The sequence below is a fragment of the Nanorana parkeri genome, unplaced genomic scaffold (assembly GCF_000935625.1).
Source record: "Nanorana parkeri isolate BGI_ZX_2015 unplaced genomic scaffold, ASM93562v1 scaffold1366, whole genome shotgun sequence".
NCBI classification, from domain to species: Eukaryota; Metazoa; Chordata; class Amphibia; order Anura; family Dicroglossidae; genus Nanorana; species Nanorana parkeri.
Window position 1 is genome coordinate 330841 of NW_017307634.1, and position 814 is coordinate 331654.

The window sequence follows — 814 nt, forward strand, 5'->3', positions numbered from 1 at the left end:
CAGGAGGTAAGATGGGAGGCAGGTCAGCATCTTCCTCCTTGCTGAACTCCCTCCAATGTCTGAATGCGGAAGTGATGTGTATTACATCACTTCCACATTCACCTGTCAGTCCTCTGCCTGCTATTGCCAGAGAGAAGAAGCTGATGAAATCTCTGCTTCATCAGGTTCTTTTGGGGTTCCCAGGTTACATTAGGGGTCTTAGGGCACGCAATTTTAAGGCTTGACATGTTTGGTGTCTTTTTAACCGACCCAGTCTTTTATATTTTACCAAACAATTGGGTAGTAATAAATGTTTTATCATTTAATATAGGGGAAACAGTTTTGTTTTTTTAAATTCTGTAATTTTTCCTTAACCACTTGCTGACCAGGTGTTTAGACCCCCTTCCTGGCCAGGCCATTTTTCAATATTCAGCGCTGCAGTATTTTGACTGACATTTATTCCGTCATGTAAAGCTGTACTGATATGAATTTTATACCATTTTTTGGGGACAGATAAAGCTTTCTTTTGGTGGTATTTAATCATCACTGCGGGTTTTTATTTTTTACTATATTCAGGAAAAATTACTTAAAATTTTGAAAAAAATAGTTTTTTTAACATTATGTTATAAAACATTTATTATTACCCCAATTTTTTGGTAAAATATAATAGACGGGGTCACGTCGGGTAAATAGACACCAAACATGTCAAGCTTAAAAATTGCACGCACCCGCGAAATCGCACAAAACTAGCATACCTAAAATTGACCATTGGCTATGCTTTAAAAGCTTTTACAGCTCATCAGTTTAGTGTTATCAGTGATTGATGGCCCTAAAA